Raw genomic sequence first — 21,577 nt, forward strand, 5'->3', positions numbered from 1 at the left:
CCCGTCCGCTCCCGGGGCAGTGCCTGCCCTCATACTTCCCAAAGCCTCCAAGATCTCATCCTTTTGTATGGGCAGCGCCAGGAATTCCTGCCGCGAGTTGGACAAAAACGGCATTTTAATGTAACTGAGGTAGTCGTCTATCTCCTCTTCCATGTGGGAGGACTGAGATTTATACAGTCCAGCATAATAGGCCCTGAATTCTTCTATGATCCCCGTCTCGTCAGTAATCACATCGCCCGAAGTAGTGACGAGCTCGTCAATGACTAGGGGTCGCCTAGAGTTGCGGAGTATCCCCGCAAGTAAGGATCCCGGGCGCTCGCCCTCCCCGTAAGTACGAGCCGTGGCGTACTTCCCCATATGTTGCACCTCTCGGTCCGCTTCACTGTTGAACTCAGTGACCAGGTTCTGCAGCCTCGTAGCCACCTCGGGATCCGCAGAAGTCCCCTGATTCCCCTCCAGCTGAGCAATCTGCATCTCCAAGGCCCCAAGCCGCCGCCGGAGAGATTTAAGCACGCCCGAATGCTTAGTCATTGCAACACCGCGAATATAAGCCTTGAACGACTCCCACACCGTTTGGAAACTCTGGACGGAGCCTGAGTTTACCTCAAAGAACGATTCTATTTCGTCCGCCAGTTCCCCCCGGAACACGTCCTCCAACAGTGAGTAAGTCGGCAGCCGCCACGTGAACGGCGGTACTCGTCGGTGCGGAGTAGCCAGTACCAGTAGAAGAGGGGAGTGGTCCGACAATGTGCGCGGCAAGACCTCGCAGTCCTTAACGCACGCAAGCAGTGACCGCGACACCAACCAATAGTCTATTCTGGTATGCACGTCGTGGAATGCCGAGTAATGCGTGAAGCCCCCTTTACCCGGGTGGCGATGCCGCCAGATGTCTAGCATGTCTAGTCTGGTTAATTCTGCCTGCATATGTAGGGCGGCGGTCGCCGGGCGGCGGGCTGGCCCCGAGGAGCGGTCTAAATCCGGATTGAATGTGAAGTTGAAGTCACCACCCCATACCATGCCAGTGTGCCCGTGCAGCCTGCATTGTGCCGCCAGTGCATCATAGAACTCAGGGGAGTCGTAATTGGGGCCGTACACATTGATTACAATTAGGTCGTGGCCCTTACCAGCGCACCTCGCTATTAAGTAACGCCCGTCCGGGTCGGAGGTCAGCGACGTCAACCGCAAGTTCGATCGTGGGTTTACCCAAGTAACCACCCCTCTGGAGTGTGATGTAAAGCCTGCCGCCGCGCTGGTGCCCACTAGCCCCTTCGCCGCTAACAGTTTACTTGTAAGAGGGAGGTGAGTCTTCTGAAGTAGTGCCAGGTCAATGTGATGCCGGTGGAGATAATTTAAAACTTTCCTGAGTTTGCGATAATCGTTCAATCCCTGAACATTCCACGTCAGCGCTCTAATGGCCTCCTCGCCAATGTCACCCATCTGTTCTCCTATTCCAGTCATCCCAGCAGAAACATACAGCAACCACCGCTGCGCACAGGCCAGGCGGGAGTCCCCGCCCACCATTCGGCTCCAGACAGTCTGAAACAGCCATACAACAGTAAGACAAAAGGCTTGCCACTCAACAGACAGTGCGGATCACAGTTCCCAACGGCAGAACGTCCCCCTAACTTCCCAGCCCTCCACCCACAGCCGACCACCCCCAACCTGGCCAGACAGATCCCCAGTCCCACCCCCCTCCCTACCCCACAACAAACATACAAAACCATCCCCGAACCAGCCCCCAGAGGGGCCATGAAAGCTATCAGCGCTGGGGCAGGGGCCTCCGATGAACAGCTACCCTAAACTCTCAACAGTCCACCGTATGGCCGTGCCCCCACGTCTAAGCCCCCAGTCTCAGTGCAGCTGGAGCTATTATCGCCTCTCCACCATTAGTTCTAGGGGGGACCCCAACACTCCCATCAGCGGCGAGCCACCCCACCTATCTAAGCTTGCAAGGCACCCTCCAAACGCCCCCGTTAAGTCATCTAGGCCAGAGCCCATTTGTCTCGTAGACCGGCCCGTGCGGTGAGCTCCAGGCGCCACACAAACCAGAGTCCTGCAGTTATTAAGGCCGCAGGGCTATCCTGCCCTTGACCAAACCATGAAAGCAGACCAGCCCCCGCCTCTCCTCCAAGTCTAGGGCCGCAACTCCCGGGCACCCCCAACACATCAGAAAGTTCTCACCCAGCCACAGCCTCAGAGTCCTCCAGGGCGGTCGCCGTCTCCTGCACAACAACAATGTTCCAGCAGCTGCAGCACCGCCAGGGAAGCGGCAGCCTCCACGACAGGGCAACGACCCCCCGCCAGGAGGCAGAGCGTATCAAGCGGCCACTGCCAGTGACCTAGTCCTGCTCCCCCAGGCTGGAGACCTCCGCCCGGGCGTCCACACCGTCCTCCAGCCCACGCCGTTGCTCCTTCGACCACTCCTTCAGGGATCGCTGCAGCTCCCTCGGGTCCGTGAAGAAGTGCGAGTGCCCCTGCCTGTTGATTCGGAGCCTCGCCGGGTATAACATGACATAGTCCAGGCCCAAGTCGCGGAGTTGTTTTTTGTAGGGTGCAAACTGCCTGCGCTCCTCCTGGACCTTCGCCGTGAAGTCGGGGTAGATGGAGATATCCATCCCTTCATATTGCAGCTTCCCCTTTTCCCTTGCCACCCGCAGGGCTGTGTCTCTGTCCCTATAGTTCAGTAGTTTTGCTATTATGGGTCTTGCAGGCGCCCCAGGCTTGGGGCGAGGGCCCAACGAACGATGGGCTCTCTCAACAACAAACATGGGGGAGAACACGTCCTCTCCCAGCAGTGCCCGCAGCAATTTTTCAACGAAGAGTTCCATTCGCCCGGTGTGCGTCGATTCCGCCACACCGGTGATGCGGACGTTCGACCTCCTCGAACGGGCCTCCAAATCTTCGGACTTGTCCTGAATGACCTGCAGCAGTTTACTGAATTGCCTGCGGTCCGAGTCCCATGCCGTCTGTGCCTCCTCCACCTGTGTTATTCTCTGTTCGGACGCATCCAGCCGCTCAGTATTCTTATCCACTCGTTCCGACATGCGGTCCATGCGGTATGTGAGCGCATCGAGCTTGGTGTCTATCGCGGTCAGACTGCCCTGCAGCCCTTTTTCCATTGCCGCCAGCATTGCCTTGATGTCGGCGCACATAGAGCTCTCCGCAGCCGCTCCATCTGGAGGCCGCGCCGGCGGTGCTTCGTCGGGCCCCTTCGGCTTACGGGGGTCAAAAGACAGTTTGGGCTGGGACTTATCGCTTTTGCCCATGGCGATGCTGAGGGTCAGCGGCCGGCGCGCGTCCGCCTCTCCGGGGCAAAGTCCTGATCCTAGGGGGGCCGCGCTGCAGGTCACCCCCACCACGCCTCGCAGATGTCCGGGGCGCCGACCACCCCGAGTCACAGTTCCACTCTCTGGTCTCTCCCCGGCCACAGCCACCAGATTGCTCGCAGAGTCGTAGATCAGCCTGCGTCACTCCCAGGGTCCGGTCGCCACCACAGGCCCGAGTGAGAGTGGGGTGCTCCCTACCCGAGTCAGTTATTCCACGCTCCTCCACGTGCTCCGTCGCTATCCAGGACAGGGAGGGCACCCCAGGGGCAGCGGCTGGTGACTGCTATTCACGAAGGCTACATCCCAAAGGGCCGCGGCAGCAGACCGCTCCCCTCTGCACGACAGCCCGAGTGGCCCCTCCAGCACCCACAGCCAGGCCACAGCACAAGTCACGCGGTCGAGTCCTCCGGGCCGTCGCCGTCGTTCACCGGTCTGTCCACGGCACAGATGTCAGGCTCCCGTCAAGCAGGGGGTAGCAAAGGAGGGCGCCGCCGTGACAAAACACAGATCGGAGCAAGGAAGAACGGCAATCTCTCTGTAGACTCCGCGGGCCTGGGTCATCGCCTATGGTGCAGGGGGGGGGGGAAGAGCGCCAACACCCGGGCAGTCTGCAAGTGCCCGCGGCTCCCGGGCACCCAGGTACGGCACCAATGCGCTTCCCCGCCGCCTCCCGTCTCGCGGGTGCCCCTCGGCCTGCGCCGCTCCCCGGGGCAGCCAGAGGGGGGGGGGGGGCGATCCACACCAGCACGCCTGTCTCCCCCGCCGTCCGAAGCAAAGGTGTCTCGGGGGAGTCTCCGGGTCCAACTCACCAGGGGTGACTAGGGCTCCACGCGGCGCGGGCAGCCGCTTCTGCCAGGGGGCCCAGGCAGCAATCCAGCCGGGGGGGGAGGGGAGGGGGGGGGAGACACCACAACTGCCTCTCCGTACCCCCTACGGGTCCGCAACCCTCCGCTCGTGTGTCCGATGCACCTGTCTCCGCCACTCCGCCGTCTCCCGGGCTCTCGGCAGTCGGACCGGGTCGGTCGGGTCCTCCCCCTGCAAGTCGGCCGCACGTCGCGTGACGCACGACGGGGAGAGCCACAGGACAGCCCGGGGATCACGGCCCAGTCCGCTCCTCCGCACAGCGTCCGCCGTTATCGGCTCTCCGGGCCTCGCTCGCTGTCGCCGGGCCTCCGGGGTGATGCAGCCCAGTGTCGGAGGGAACCCCCTCGCCAGCTATCTGTTCAGCGCCGCTGCTCAGGATACTGTGGTCGGATATTTAGGGGCTTAGAGCGGGAGCTCCGCGATTACACGTCCGCCATAGCGCCGGCTAGCTCCGCCCCCTGATCAGCACATATATATGCATTGCAATGTGGTCCATCTTCATGTGGGACACACTGATGTTGTTACATATTGCTGTGTACTACAAACACTGACACAATACATTTGTTTTTCACAAGTATGTATATTACTCTTTTTTTATAATTGATTGTTTATGTGCAGGAAGGGGGACCTTCCTGCACATAAACAATCACAGGCAATTTCTTGTTTCTATGTGTGCTGCACAAGGCAGCACACATGGAAACAACAAAAACAAGGAGAAATAAAGCATTTCTCCTCGTTTCACGTGTTTCAAAATCTGGTCTTAATTTTGGCGCTGCATCCTATTTACAAAGCCCTTGTAAATAGGGGGTAGCGTCAAAATGAACACCCACAGCAACAGCCATTGCCTTAATTACAAGGCATTTAAATTAAGGGGTAGCACCCAATATACCCTTGAGGGCTCGGGCAGATAGAATGTAATAGTGGAAGGCCAACAAGGGATTTTGTTTTAGCAAGGTTCAATTCAGTTATACAGTACAGAGTAACCATTACATAAGTACTAGATAAAGATTTGATCAAACGTAATCCAAATGAATGCAGTAAATGATATAAAGCAACACACACGGGGTATTTTTTTCAGTGAAAGAATCACTAATTTTTATCTAGAAACAGTTCATAAAAAGGAGTACACAAAACAAATGAATGTATAATGTAACATGAAGGGAAAGGCAGCTCAATGTTATCCACAAATCATGACATTACAAAAAAATCCAATCCAATAATTTTAACAGAGATCTGTCTCGTTTATAGAGAACAATCAGCTGTGCAGTTGTACTGTGGAAATGGAAAATATAGTCGACGTTTCGGTCTGTTGAGGCGTCAGTCGGTCAGACCATCTTCAGGACAGATGAACAATACAAAAAGACTCCTGCATAAATATGATATCAATTAATTACATAGAAAAAACCATAAAATTCTCTTTGTAGTCAATAGAGAAATTGAAGGGATAGCCCGTGTGTGAAAGAGCAATCTTCTCTTAGAGGAATTGTGGAAAAAACACCTTAAACCCAAGAAGAATAGCGGTGTTATGTTACTATATCATTCAATGGAAAAGGGGGTGTTGAAATACATGGATAATGGTGTCTACTCAATTGAGACTGTGAAAACGAGATGCGCTTACTCGTAGTTTGTTGTAGGACTTTTAGAGGAGTAATCACTTCCTCGTTAGGGATAGATTGTGCTTCATCTAGAAAGCGAAAAACAATGGTCACGGAGTGCCTTCAAGTAAATTGCAAGATAATCCATTTATCTATCTATTAAAGTATCGCGTACCCGTTTTTATTTGGATGGGTGTATACCATGCGAGGCCCGTGGCAGGACAACGGTGGGCTTCAGAATGTTGACTATTCTGGTATTTGTATGATTCAGAAGGCCAGATGGTCCTTCGTTGATAGATTTTTCACTCAATGCAATCTAAAAAATTAAGGTTGATCATATTGAAAATTAAGTGATTAATGGGCCTAGAACTCACACGATATGTATATAGCCATTCATTCTAGAAGGTGCAATAGCCAGGGTTCTAGAGAATTGGTAAGCACCAGGACTGGGCGGGATAAGGCACATATAGCGACCTCTCCACATTCAAAATTAAAAAAATAAATTTTTGTTTGTAAAGGAAAGCAAATTATACAGAGACTAACGTGGTGGTAACTTAGAACAGCCTACTTAGAAATAGCGTGTAATATGGTCAGTCAGCCGCACAACAGGTGTATAAAGCCGTTGACAATAGGGGTGTGCTGTCAAAGGTTAAGATAAATTCCATGATTTCTAAGAATGGTCAGTTGGTAAATATACCAAGTAAAATAGGACAAAACATTCAAAGACCTAACCACATATAAGGGATGCGAGCTAGGTAAGGTGATGTATCTAAAGGTTGACATGCTAGTAATTTAAAACAACCTACTGGGAAACGTGGCTAGACCTAACCCTACGATATGAAATGATCAGGGCCGTTACTTACGATTTTGGTCTCACAGAACCGAGGAAAGGTCAGAGTACCATCCGTCGATTGGAGCTCGATCGATTTGTAAAGTTCGGCGTTGTGTTTTTAAAGGTGGTTCAATGGCCACAGCTGTTCACAATTAAGGTGCGAGTTAGACTGATTAAAGACTAATGGAACTATGGCAGACATCTTGGAATGTGTGAATCGATAGTTGCATCAATAGCCATGTCTAAAAGACAGTACCTAAATCAAAAATAGCGTACACAATGATTTAAAAAATTGTAAATTTACGCTATCAGTGACGGTCCGAACGTAAAATTTTTTGGTTTTTGTGATTACCGAAATAAGGTAGACATTTTGGAAAGGTCTGACCCTACGATATAGAATAACTGAAGAAAGGCGCCTTACGGGGCAGACATCATATAACAGTGACAATGTTTGCCGATAGAGTTTAGATCTACAATTTGGATTAATTCAAGAAACGCCCCAAACGGCAGACATCTTGGAGCGGTAGCAGTATTGCGGGAATCTGATTATTTAAATCAATACACGTATGGATTTAACTTTTAAATGACAATGTAAACCAGCGAGACTAGTCAGTATCACATTTGGGTCATCACTTGCATATTGTTAAGTTTACAGTCATATGTTTAAGGTCACAGTAAAAATCAGCGAAACTTATTCGTGGGGAAGAATCGCAGAAGACATGTTAACAACTCAGACACAATTATCTTGACGTTTCACAAGATCGACCTATCAACTAATAATGCATGATACATCGAAATGCTAAAAATTAGACATCTTGTGGCAAGTCGACACATTGTTATACATAGATCAACAGTATTTACAAAAAATGTTTACAACAAATACAGAAAGTGCAAGAGAATTGTTTACAAAAAATACATACAAAAAATGAAAGAGCTACATGCATTTGACGGATACTTTTAAAGATAGTCTGTAATAATAATATCACATGTCAAAAAGTAATTTATCATATTATGCAGCGTTATTGAACACTAAAATATCGCATATATATGTGAATATACAATTTAAATTTTATTTCTTACAGAAATAGAATCTGAATGGAAATTCTGGGAAGTAGATCTAGGTGAGACATGCCAGAGTATGCCACTCTGTTGCTGTATTCAGACCTCTCTTTATATTATCGCTCTTACAAATCCATTGATTCTCTTTGATCGTCAATGTGCGATCAACATTGGCTTGTCTGATGGTGGGTTTCACCACTTCAATGATTAGCCATAACATCTCTTTTTCAGTGTGTTGGAAACGTGTATAATGTTCCACGAGTGGAGCATTCTCCACTTTACATCTAATCCTAGATTGATGTTGGAGGATGCGTGTTTTCACCATTTGGGTTGTCTTGCCTATGTAGTTTAATCCACACGGGCATTGGATGCAATAAACCACGTTTCTAGTATTGCAGTTGGAAAAAGATTTGAGTATTATCAGAGATCCATTAAGATCAAAGGATTTTAGTTTCTTGGTGCTGGGACATGCTGCACAGTTACCACATTTATGGTGTCCAACTAGAGGTATTATTTGTTGCATACCATCAACAAGATGATGTTGCGATGTGGTGTATGTGTGAACTAGTCGATCTTTGATATTAGGTCCTCTTTTAAACGAAAAGAGTGGTTGCTCTGACAGCTCAGGTAGGGATGACAAAAGTGTCCAGTGTTTCTTTACAATTTTCTTTATTTTGTTTGTGGCAGTTCCAAACGTGGTCACACAGACTAACATTGGGTCCGATGTCTTTTGTTTAACTTCAAGAAGGGCATTACGGTCATTGTACCATGCTCTCTTCAAGGATTTCTTAAGCAGCTTGTTTGGATACCCTCTTGAGTGCAGCTTTTCTTTAAGCTTCTTGGCCTCAAGGAAGTAGTCTTCCCTTTTGGAACAATTTCTCCGTAACCGGAGAAACTGTCCAAAAGGGAGTCCATCCTTCAATGACTGCGGGTGGTGGCTGTCATATTTTAAAAGCGTATTACGTGCTGTGGGCTTCGTAAAGAGAGTGGTATAGAGCATATTATCTTCGCCGGCCTTAATCGAGATGTCAAGGAAATTCATGCTTTGATTACTGGAATCAATCGTGAATTGCAGATTAACATTTCTGGAGTTTAACCAGTCGTGGAATTCGGTGAGTAGTTCTTTACTACCTCTCCAGATGAGAAAGACATCATCTATGTATCGCAGCCAACTGGTGATGTTGGCTGCAAAGGGATTGAGTGGATCATAGATGTGTCTTCGTTCAAACTCAGAGACATAGATGTTGGCTATGTCAGGGGCAAAAACTGCCCCCATCGCGACACCTTTGAGTTGTTGGTAGAATGTACGTTCGTACAAGAAGAAATTCTCACATAGTGAAATCCTAATACATTCAATGATAAACTCAGTTGGAACAGCATGTGGCCTGGGTCTGTTGTTGAGTAGAGCTTCAATGATTTCTAAGATCTCTATCTGTGGAATGTTAGTGTACAAGCTCTCGATATCCATGGATACCAGGAGCTCGCATTTGGGATCAAAGCTGTGTTTATCCACCACATTAATGACCGCCGTGGTGTCCCTGATATATGTATTTGTTTCTGTAGCAAAGGGTCGGATGAAAAAATCCGCATACTGGGCCAAAGGTTTTAAAATTGAGTTGCAGCCCGATACAATGGGCCTGCCTGGAGGCCGTGTGGTGTTCTTGTGTATCTTCGGTAATATATATATTACCGGAACCGTAGGAGATTTGTTTATTAAAAATGCTGCTTCCTTTTCACTGAGCCAACCTCCTTCAAAACCCACTTTGCTGAGTTCTAAGATAATTTTTTCAAGGCGGGGAGTAGGGTTACCAGGCATTTTTTTGTAATTGGACTCAACCAAGAGTTGTTTGGTTATTTCGATGTTATACGCTTGTGAGTCCCAAAGTACAATGCCTCCGCCCTTATCAGCAGGTTTTATGATAGTGTCAGGTAATGTCTGGAGATTCCTCAATGCCAGATGCTCGTCCTTGGTGAGGTTGTATTTCACCCGAGTTGGTGTGTTAAAGAGGTTATCAATTTCTGTCAAGATGGCATTTTCAAAAGTGATAATCTCTTTGGCTATCAATGTGTTTGGTGGGAAAAAAATGGACCGATTGTGCAGTCCAGTTGTATCTGAATCACGTGATATAGTTTTGTTTGCAAAAAAGTTCTTAAGTCTAACTGAGCGAAAAAATTTGAATAGCTCAAGTTTGGTTTGGAACAAATTATTTTTGTTGGTTGGAACAAAGGAAAGTCCTGCTGAGAGTACTGATATTTGTACCTCAGATAGTTGATGTTTGGATAAATTGAAAATGGGTATCGTTTGAGTGGGGTTTACCACTCGTAAAATTGGTTCCGGGTCTGACGGTAGCCTGGTGTATACTGGTTCCGAAACCATCCTCTCCTGGTTGCTCGCGATCTCCGTGGGTAAGGAGATCCTCTCCGATCCTGTCCTAAAAAAGGCTGTCGTGATACGGAGGGTTGTTGATCATGAGAGTACCTATGGGTGTTCTCTGATGCCTGATCGCTATCAGTATCGGAAGTAGTGTCGGAAAAAGTAACTTTTTTCCAATGTTGATTTTTTGGTCCTTGATTGGACCCCTGTGATTGATAGAAATCTTTGTTTAAGTATGGGTAAGTTTTTTCCTTGCTGTATTTCCTTATATCCTTCTGTAGTTTATCTGTTTTCTTGTGGGAATTAAATTCTTCAAAGTCTTTTATGGTGGAAGCAACCTTGTCTAGTAATGCTTTCGCATTAGTGATAGAAGAGTCGGTGTTAATCTTATTCTCTAGGTTCTCTATTTCCTTGGTTAATGATTTAATATGTTTTATTGCCGTCTCTATGCTAAGGACCATCCAAGTACGGGAGCATTTATTGGATGCAAAACTAAACCCTATTTTGAAATCTTCATCATCAATGAAGATAATAGGGATGTTTTTGATCTGTAGTCCTGTTGGAATTATGTTTGCGTTTAGGCAATCAGTGAGAAACTTCGCATGTAGTTCAGTACGAACTAGTTTCTTTTTCAAGCGTTCTAGGTGATTGAGATCAGTTTCAAATGGTGAAGATGTAAGAGGTCCTCGGGTTCCTAACAACGAAGGACCCGCAGCTATCTTTAACATATACTCATCAGTATATGATAAGGTTTCAGCTTCAGACATGGATAAGGCTGAGAAACACTTTTATTTAAGGATAGGTGATCTGAAACACTATTTTGAAAAACCACTTAAGAAAGTGACCCAAAACAGACAGTTGTCTGCGCTTAAAGTATTTAAATTAAGGGGTAGCACCCAATATACCCTTGAGGGCTCGGGCAGATAGAATGTAATAGTGGAAGGCCAACAAGGGATTTTGTTTTAGCAAGGTTCAATTCAGTTATACAGTACAGAGTAACCATTACATAAGTACTAGATAAAGATTTGATCAAACGTAATCCAAATTAATGCAGTAAATGATATAAAGCCACACACACGGGGTATTTTTTTCAGTGAAAGAATCACTAATTTTTATCTAGAAACAGTTCATAAAAAGGAGTACACAAAACAAATGAATGTATAATGTAACATGAAGGGAAAGGCAGCTCAATGTTATCCACAAATCATGACATTACAAAAAAATCCAATCCAATAATTTTAACAGAGATCTGTCTCGTTTATAGAGAACAATCAGCTGTGCAGTTGTACTGTGGAAATGGAAAATATAGTCGACGTTTCGGTCTGTTGAGGCGTCAGTCGGTCAGACCATCTTCAGGACAGATGAACAATACAAAAAGACTCCTGCATAAATATGATATCAATTAATTACATAGAAAAAACCATAAAATTCTCTTTGTAGTCAATAGAGAAATTGAAGGGATAGCCCGTGTGTGAAAGAGCAATCTTCTCTTAGAGGAATTGTGGAAAAAACACCTTAAACCCAAGAAGAATAGCGGTGTTATGTTACTATATCATTCAATGGAAAAGGGGGTGTTGAAATACATGGATAATGGTGTCTACTCAATTGAGACTGTGAAAACGAGATGCGCTTACTCGTAGTTTGTTGTAGAACTTTTAGAGGAGTAATCACTTCCTCGTTAGGGATAGATTGTGCTTCATCTAGAAAGCGAAAAACAATGGTCACGGAGTGCCTTCAAGTAAATTGCAAGATAATCCATTTATCTATCTATTAAAGTATCGCGTACCCGTTTTTATTTGGATGGGTGTATACCATGCGAGGCCCGTGGCAGGACAACGGTGGGCTTCAGAATGTTGACTATTCTGGTATTTGTATGATTCAGAAGGCCAGATGGTCCTTCGTTGATAGATTTTTCACTCAATGCAATCTAAAAAATTAAGGTTGATCATATTGAAAATTAAGTGATTAATGGGCCTAGAACTCACACGATATGTATATAGCCATTCATTCTAGAAGGTGCAATAGCCAGGGTTCTAGAGAATTGGTAAGCACCAGGACTGGGCGGGATAAGGCACATATAGCGACCTCTCCACATTCAAAATTAAAAAAATAAATTTTTGTTTGTAAAGGAAAGCAAATTATACAGAGACTAACGTGGTGGTAACTTAGAACAGCCTACTTAGAAATAGCGTGTAATATGGTCAGTCAGCCGCACAACAGGTGTATAAAGCCGTCGACTTGCCACAAGATGTCTAATTTTTAGCATTTCGATGTATCATGCATTATTAGTTGATAGGTCGATCTTGTGAAACGTCAAGATAATTGTGTCTGAGTTGTTAACATGTCTTCTGCGATTCTTCCCCACGAATAAGTTTCGCTGATTTTTACTGTGACCTTAAACATATGACTGTAAACTTAACAATATGCAAGTGATGACCCAAATGTGATACTGACTAGTCTCGCTGGTTTACATTGTCATTTAAAAGTTAAATCCATACGTGTATTGATTTAAATAATCAGATTCCCGCAATACTGCTACCGCTCCAAGATGTCTGCCGTTTGGGGCGTTTCTTGAATTAATCCAAATTGTAGATCTAAACTCTATCGGCAAACATTGTCACTGTTATATGATGTCTGCCCCGTAAGGCGCCTTTCTTCAGTTATTCTATATCGTAGGGTCAGACCTTTCCAAAATGTCTACCTTATTTCGGTAATCACAAAAACCAAAAAATTTTACGTTCGGACCGTCACTGATAGCGTAAATTTACAATTTTTTAAATCATTGTGTACGCTATTTTTGATTTAGGTACTGTCTTTTAGACATGGCTATTGATGCAACTATCGATTCACACATTCCAAGATGTCTGCCATAGTTCCATTAGTCTTTAATCAGTCTAACTCGCACCTTAATTGTGAACAGCTGTGGCCATTGAACCACCTTTAAAAACACGACGCCGAACTTTACAAATCGATCGAGCTCCAATCGACGGATGGTACTCTGACCTTTCCTCGGTTCTGTGAGACCAAAATCGTAAGTAACGGCCCTGATCATTTCATATCGTAGGGTTAGGTCTAGCCACGTTTCCCAGTAGGTTGTTTTAAATTACTAGCATGTCAACCTTTAGATACATCACCTTACCTAGCTCGCATCCCTTATATGTGGTTAGGTCTTTGAATGTTTTGTCCTATTTTACTTGGTATATTTACCAACTGACCATTCTTAGAAATCATGGAATTTATCTTAACCTTTGACAGCACACCCCTATTGTCAACGGCTTTATACACCTGTTGTGCGGCTGACTGACCATATTACACGCTATTTCTAAGTAGGCTGTTCTAAGTTACCACCACGTTAGTCTCTGTATAATTTGCTTTCCTTTACAAACAAAAATTTATTTTTTTAATTTTGAATGTGGAGAGGTCGCTATATGTGCCTTATCCCGCCCAGTCCTGGTGCTTACCAATTCTCTAGAACCCTGGCTATTGCACCTTCTAGAATGAATGGCTATATACATATCGTGTGAGTTCTAGGCCCATTAATCACTTAATTTTCAATATGATCAACCTTAATTTTTTAGATTGCATTGAGTGAAAAATCTATCAACGAAGGACCATCTGGCCTTCTGAATCATACAAATACCAGAATAGTCAACATTCTGAAGCCCACCATTGTCCTGCCACGGGCCTCGCATGGTATACACCCATCCAAATAAAAACGGGTACGCGATACTTTAATAGATAGATAAATGGATTATCTTGCAATTTACTTGAAGGCACTCCGTGACCATTGTTTTTCGCTTTCTAGATGAAGCACAATCTATCCCTAACGAGGAAGTGATTACTCCTCTAAAAGTCCTACAACAAACTACGAGTAAGCGCATCTCGTTTTCACAGTCTCAATTGAGTAGACACCATTATCCATGTATTTCAACACCCCCTTTTCCATTGAATGATATAGTAACATAACACCGCTATTCTTCTTGGGTTTAAGGTGTTTTTTCCACAATTCCTCTAAGAGAAGATTGCTCTTTCACACACGGGCTATCCCTTCAATTTCTCTATTGACTACAAAGAGAATTTTATGGTTTTTTCTATGTAATTAATTGATATCATATTTATGCAGGAGTCTTTTTGTATTGTTCATCTGTCCTGAAGATGGTCTGACCGACTGACGCCTCAACAGACCGAAACGTCGACTATATTTTCCATTTCCACAGTACAACTGCACAGCTGATTGTTCTCTATAAACGAGACAGATCTCTGTTAAAATTATTGGATTGGATTTTTTTGTAATGTCATGATTTGTGGATAACATTGAGCTGCCTTTCCCTTCATGTTACATTATACATTCATTTGTTTTGTGTACTCCTTTTTATGAACTGTTTCTAGATAAAAATTAGTGATTCTTTCACTGAAAAAAATACCCCGTGTGTGTTGCTTTATATCATTTACTGCATTCATTTGGATTACGTTTGATCAAATCTTTATCTAGTACTTATGTAATGGTTACTCTGTACTGTATAACTGAATTGAACCTTGCTAAAACAAAATCCCTTGTTGGCCTTCCACTATTACATTCTATCTGCCCGAGCCCTCAAGGGTATATTGGGTGCTACCCCTTAATTTAAATACTTTAAGCGCAGACAACTGTCTGTTTTGGGTCACTTTCTTAAGTGGTTTTTCAAAATAGTGTTTCAGATCACCTATCCTTAAATAAAAGTGTTTCTCAGCCTTATCCATGTCTGAAGCTGAAACCTTATCATATACTGATGAGTATATGTTAAAGATAGCTGCGGGTCCTTCGTTGTTAGGAACCCGAGGACCTCTTACATCTTCACCATTTGAAACTGATCTCAATCACCTAGAACGCTTGAAAAAGAAACTAGTTCGTACTGAACTACATGCGAAGTTTCTCACTGATTGCCTAAACGCAAACATAATTCCAACAGGACTACAGATCAAAAACATCCCTATTATCTTCATTGATGATGAAGATTTCAAAATAGGGTTTAGTTTTGCATCCAATAAATGCTCCCGTACTTGGATGGTCCTTAGCATAGAGACGGCAATAAAACATATTAAATCATTAACCAAGGAAATAGAGAACCTAGAGAATAAGATTAACACCGACTCTTCTATCACTAATGCGAAAGCATTACTAGACAAGGTTGCTTCCACCATAAAAGACTTTGAAGAATTTAATTCCCACAAGAAAACAGATAAACTACAGAAGGATATAAGGAAATACAGCAAGGAAAAAACTTACCCATACTTAAACAAAGATTTCTATCAATCACAGGGGTCCAATCAAGGACCAAAAAATCAACATTGGAAAAAAGTTACTTTTTCCGACACTACTTCCGATACTGATAGCGATCAGGCATCAGAGAACACCCATAGGTACTCTCATGATCAACAACCCTCCGTATCACGACAGCCTTTTTTAGGACAGGATCGGAGAGGATCTCCTTACCCACGGAGATCGCGAGCAACCAGGAGAGGATGGTTTCGGAACCAGTATACACCAGGCTACCGTCAGACCCGGAACCAATTTTACGAGTGGTAAACCCCACTCAAACGATACCCATTTTCAATTTATCCAAACATCAACTATCTGAGGTACAAATATCAGTACTCTCAGCAGGACTTTCCTTTGTTCCAACCAACAAAAATAATTTGTTCCAAACCAAACTTGAGCTATTCAAATTTTTTCGCTCAGTTAGACTTAAGAACTTTTTTGCAAACAAAACTATATCACGTGATTCAGATACAACTGGACTGCACAATCGGTCCATTTTTTTCCCACCAAACACATTGATAGCCAAAGAGATTATCACTTTTGAAAATGCCATCTTGACAGAAATTGATAACCTCTTTAACACACCAACTCGGGTGAAATACAACCTCACCAAGGACGAGCATCTGGCATTGAGGAATCTCCAGACATTACCTGACACTATCATAAAACCTGCTGATAAGGGCGGAGGCATTGTACTTTGGGACTCACAAGCGTATAACATCGAAATAACCAAACAACTCTTGGTTGAGTCCAATTACAAAAAACTGCCTGGTAACCCTACTCCCCGCCTTGAAAAAATTATCTTAGAACTCAGCAAAGTGGGTTTTGAAGGAGGTTGGCTCAGTGAAAAGGAAGCAGCATTTTTAATAAACAAATCTCCTACGGTTCCGGTAATATATATATTACCGAAGATACACAAGAACACCACACGGCCTCCAGGCAGGCCCATTGTATCGGGCTGCAACTCAATTTTAAAACCTTTGGCCCAGTATGCGGATTTTTTCATCCGACCCTTTGCTACAGAAACAAATACATATATCAGGGACACCACGGCGGTCATTAATGTGGTGGATAAACACAGCTTTGATCCCAAATGCGAGCTCCTGGTATCCATGGATATCGAGAGCTTGTACACTAACATTCCACAGATAGAGATCTTAGAAATCATTGAAGCTCTACTCAACAACAGACCCAGGCCACATGCTGTTCCAACTGAGTTTATCATTGAATGTATTAGGATTTCACTATGTGAGAATTTCTTCTTGTACGAACGTACATTCTACCAACAACTCAAAGGTGTCGCGATGGGGGCAGTTTTTGCCCCTGACATAGCCAACATCTATGTCTCTGAGTTTGAACGAAGACACATCTATGATCCACTCAATCCCTTTGCAGCCAACATCACCAGTTGGCTGCGATACATAGATGATGTCTTTCTCATCTGGAGAGGTAGTAAAGAACTACTCACCGAATTCCACGACTGGTTAAACTCCAGAAATGTTAATCTGCAATTCACGATTGATTCCAGTAATCAAAGCATGAATTTCCTTGACATCTCGATTAAGGCCGGCGAAGATAATATGCTCTATACCACTCTCTTTACGAAGCCCACAGCACGTAATACGCTTTTAAAATATGACAGCCACCACCCGCAGTCATTGAAGGATGGACTCCCTTTTGGACAGTTTCTCCGGTTACGGAGAAATTGTTCCAAAAGGGAAGACTACTTCCTTGAGGCCAAGAAGCTTAAAGAAAAGCTGCACTCAAGAGGGTATCCAAACAAGCTGCTTAAGAAATCCTTGAAGAGAGCATGGTACAATGACCGTAATGCCCTTCTTGAAGTTAAACAAAAGACATCGGACCCAATGTTAGTCTGTGTGACCACGTTTGGAACTGCCACAAACAAAATAAAGAAAATTGTAATGAAACACTGGACACTTTTGTCATCCCTACCTGAGCTGTCAGAGCAACCACTCTTTTCGTTTAAAAGAGGACCTAATATCAAAGATCGACTAGTTCACACATACACCACATCGCAACATCATCTTGTTGATGGTATGCAACAAATAATACCTCTAGTTGGACACCATAAATGTGGTAACTGTGCAGCATGTCCCAGCACCAAGAAACTAAAATCCTTTGATCTTAATGGATCTCTGATAATACTCAAATCTTTTTCCAACTGCAATATTAGAAACGTGGTTTATTGCATCCAATGCCCGTGTGGATTAAACTACATAGGCAAGACAACCCAAATGGTGAAAACACGCATCCTCCAACATCAATCTAGGATTAGATGTAAAGTGGAGAATGCTCCACTCGTGGAACATTATACACGTTTCCAACACACTGAAAAAGAGATGTTATGGCTAATCATTGAAGTGGTGAAACCCACCATCAGACAAGCCAATGTTGATCGCACATTGACGATCAAAGAGAATCAATGGATTTGTAAGAGCGATAATATAAAGAGAGGTCTGAATACAGCAACAGAGTGGCATACTCTGGCATGTCTCACCTAGATCTACTTCCCAGAATTTCCATTCAGATTCTATTTCTGTAAGAAATAAAATTTAAATTGTATATTCACATATATATGCGATATTTTAGTGTTCAATAACGCTGCATAATATGATAAATTACTTTTTGACATGTGATATTATTATTACAGACTATCTTTAAAAGTATCCGTCAAATGCATGTAGCTCTTTCATTTTTTGTATGTATTTTTTGTAAACAATTCTCTTGCACTTTCTGTATTTGTTGTAAACATTTTTTGTAAATACTGTTGATCTATGTATAACAATGTGTCGACTTGCCACAAGATGTCTAATTTTTAGCATTTCGATGTATCATGCATTATTAGTTGATAGGTCGATCTTGTGAAACGTCAAGATAATTGTGTCTGAGTTGTTAACATGTCTTCTGCGATTCTTCCCCACGAATAAGTTTCGCTGATTTTTACTGTGACCTTAAACATATGACTGTAAACTTAACAATATGCAAGTGATGACCCAAATGTGATACTGACTAGTCTCGCTGGTTTACATTGTCATTTAAAAGTTAAATCCATACGTGTATTGATTTAAATAATCAGATTCCCGCAATACTGCTACCGCTCCAAGATGTCTGCCGTTTGGGGCGTTTCTTGAATTAATCCAAATTGTAGATCTAAACTCTATCGGCAAACATTGTCACTGTTATATGATGTCTGCCCCGTAAGGCGCCTTTCTTCAGTTATTCTATATCGTAGGGTCAGACCTTTCCAAAATGTCTACCTTATTTCGGTAATCACAAAAACCAAAAAATTTTACGTTCGGACCGTCACTGATAGCGTAAATTTACAATTTTTTAAATCATTGTGTACGCTATTTTTGATTTAGGTACTGTCTTTTAGACATGGCTATTGATGCAACTATCGATTCACACATTCCAAGATGTCTGCCATAGTTCCATTAGTCTTTAATCAGTCTAACTCGCACCTTAATTGTGAACAGCTGTGGCCATTGAACCACCTTTAAAAACACGACGCCGAACTTTACAAATCGATCGAGCTCCAATCGACGGATGGTACTCTGACCTTTCCTCGGTTCTGTGAGACCAAAATCGTAAGTAACGGCCCTGATCATTTCATATCGTAGGGTTAGGTCTAGCCACGTTTCCCAGTAGGTTGTTTTAAATTACTAGCATGTCAACCTTTAGATACATCACCTTACCTAGCTCGCATCCCTTATATGTGGTTAGGTCTTTGAATGTTTTGTCCTATTTTACTTGGTATATTTACCAACTGACCATTCTTAGAAATCATGGAATTTATCTTAACCTTTGACAGCACACCCCTATTGTCAACGGCTTTATACACCTGTTGTGCGGCTGACTGACCATATTACACGCTATTTCTAAGTAGGCTGTTCTAAGTTACCACCACGTTAGTCTCTGTATAATTTGCTTTCCTTTACAAACAAAAATTTATTTTTTTAATTTTGAATGTGGAGAGGTCGCTATATGTGCCTTATCCCGCCCAGTCCTGGTGCTTACCAATTCTCTAGAACCCTGGCTATTGCACCTTCTAGAATGAATGGCTATATACATATCGTGTGAGTTCTAGGCCCATTAATCACTTAATTTTCAATATGATCAACCTTAATTTTTTAGATTGCATTGAGTGAAAAATCTATCAACGAAGGACCATCTGGCCTTCTGAATCATACAAATACCAGAATAGTCAACATTCTGAAGCCCACCGTTGTCCTGCCACGGGCCTCGCATGGTATACACCCATCCAAATAAAAACGGGTACGCGATACTTTAATAGATAGATAAATGGATTATCTTGCAATTTACTTGAAGGCACTCCGTGACCATTGTTTTTCGCTTTCTAGATGAAGCACAATCTATCCCTAACGAGGAAGTGATTACTCCTCTAAAAGTCCTACAACAAACTACGAGTAAGCGCATCTCGTTTTCACAGTCTCAATTGAGTAGACACCATTATCCATGTATTTCAACACCCCCTTTTCCATTGAATGATATAGTAACATAACACCGCTATTCTTCTTGGGTTTAAGGTGTTTTTTCCACAATTCCTCTAAGAGAAGATTGCTCTTTCACACACGGGCTATCCCTTCAATTTCTCTATTGACTACAAAGAGAATTTTATGGTTTTTTCTATGTAATTAATTGATATCATATTTATGCAGGAGTCTTTTTGTATTGTTCATCTGTCCTGAAGATGGTCTGACCGACTGACGCCTCAACAGACCGAAACGTCGACTATATTTTCCATTTCCACAGTACAACTGCACAGCTGATTGTTCTCTATAAACGAGACAGATCTCTGTTAAAATTATTGGATTGGATTTTTTTGTAATGTCATGATTTGTGGATAACATTGAGCTGCCTTTCCCTTCATGTTACATTATACATTCATTTGTTTTGTGTACTCCTTTTTATGAACTGTTTCTAGATAAAAATTAGTGATTCTTTCACTGAAAAAAATACCCCGTGTGTGTTGCTTTAATTACAAGGCAGCGTTAAGCCACGTTAAGTGGCTTAACGCTGCCTTGTAAATAAGGTGAGGCCCCTATCACCATCACAATCACAGTCACAACATCACTGAGAGTGACACTGTGGTGTTGATAGGGGCTTGTAAATACGCACCTGTGTTTGAATTTTTGAGTTTCACATGGCTGAACTCGTATGCTTTTCATTTGGGCTTCTTACTACACAGAACAGGTAAACAGTCACATTGATTTCATCCATCAATGCGGCTGTCTGCCTACATGTATGTGTGTATATTGACCGTCAGTATTGCTGAGATATATGTGTGTTTTGTTCTGTTGGTGTCACAATGTTATCCAGGATTAACATTTACTCTTGGATCTGGCCTACACTGACATGGCATGCCACACATGGGCTTTCCACCCACATACCTCTTCCTCTGTTGCTCCTGAAACTTTGGTAAACATACAAGTATACTGCCATGTGTGGCACACTAGCTGATTTCCACAATACTTGTTCTCATACCATTGACCTTGTTAACCTGTGACTGATACAAAGAGTTGGTATGACATTAAAGAGACACGCACCCCAGGATTTTCTCTGGTATTGCCTTTCTACTAATAATGGACTTGTTTGTCATGCCAGATTAATTAATGAATGATTTGTTAACCAGTGCAGTTAATGTGGTTCCATCCATCCCCACAGAGTGAAATGACACATTGCTACTGTTGGAAAACTACTCCCACACTAGAAGGGGTGGTGGTGGTCTTCCGGACACACTGTGGTAGCTTGGCTCGAGTGGTCAGGAATCAGGCTCCGTGCTAAGCATACAACATACCCAAACAATAACCATGCGTGCATCCGTTCCAAAAACGACTCTACACCGTAAAAATTATGAAAATAACTCTCTTTATCTGCTTTTTCTCTTAGTTGCTGATTGGAGAAAATAAATAACAATCACAATATACAAACTTTTTAGAAAGTGCAGGACAAATAAATACTGGCTTAATGATTCAATAAATAGGGGTGATCATAAATACTGAAGGCATAAATAAAAGTGCAATACAGACAGGCAATTAAATATTCTGAGGCAATAAATACTGTAACCAATAAATATTGTGCATCAATAAATACTGTGGACCAATAAATACAGTGGAACAATAAATAGGTTAAATACAATAAATACAGTGCCCCTAATAAATACTTAAAAGCTGACAGTGACACTCA

The sequence above is a fragment of the Triturus cristatus genome, chromosome 2_1 (genome assembly GCF_964204655.1).
Source record: "Triturus cristatus chromosome 2_1, aTriCri1.1, whole genome shotgun sequence".
Taxonomy (NCBI): Eukaryota; Metazoa; Chordata; class Amphibia; order Caudata; family Salamandridae; genus Triturus; species Triturus cristatus.